This window comes from Branchiostoma belcheri, unplaced genomic scaffold (genome assembly GCF_001625305.1).
Source record: "Branchiostoma belcheri isolate BF01 breed outbred unplaced genomic scaffold, Haploidv18h27 scaffold86, whole genome shotgun sequence".
Lineage (NCBI taxonomy): Eukaryota > Metazoa > Chordata > Leptocardii > Amphioxiformes > Branchiostomatidae > Branchiostoma > Branchiostoma belcheri.
The window spans coordinates 1,135,238-1,135,780 of record NW_017804531.1 but is presented as its reverse complement, the minus strand read 5'-3'; the positions used below and the strand labels follow the sequence as shown (position 1 = coordinate 1,135,780).

The 543-nt window shown below is 34.6% G+C and overlaps 1 protein-coding gene across 1 annotated transcript in view; it reads left to right on the top strand.

Moving 5' to 3' along the window:
* LOC109487165 (peroxisomal sarcosine oxidase-like) overlaps window positions 1-543 on the top strand; it is an 8,027-nt gene that overhangs the window by 3,781 nt on the left and 3,703 nt on the right. The gene's annotated exons all lie outside the window — the stretch shown is intronic.

Below are 543 nucleotides of genomic sequence, written 5' to 3'. Positions count from 1 at the left end.
AATATATAAGAACGTAGTATGTGAAAAGATGATCTAGGAAAGTGCGGAGTCATTAATGAAATCAGCTTTGACGTGGGATTTGAAAATATTTAAAGATGGACATAGCTTTAATGTTTTGTTTAGGTTATTCCAGACTGTAGGTCCCCTGTACATGAATGAGAATTGCCGCTGATTAGTTTTTGCAGTAATAGGCCTTATATAATTGCTTTGTCTTGTGTTGTAGCTATGGATATCTGAGTTTAATCTGAAGGTGTTGTAATAAGTTTCAGGAAGACAGGGACATTTACTTATTATTTTAAACATTAGCAAGCAGGTTTGAAGTCGGTTTATATCATAAATAGTCAGTATTTGTAACTTTTTAAATAAGGGGGCACTAGGGGTAGTGAAGGAAGCTCTTAATGTCATTCTAATGTACCGTTTTTGAAGGAGAAAGAGAGGTTTGAGTGATGTGGAGTACGTAGATGCCCATACAATGTTGCAGTAGGTCAAATAGGGATAAACAAGACTGTAATATAGGGTAATAAACATTTATGGCATAAGAAA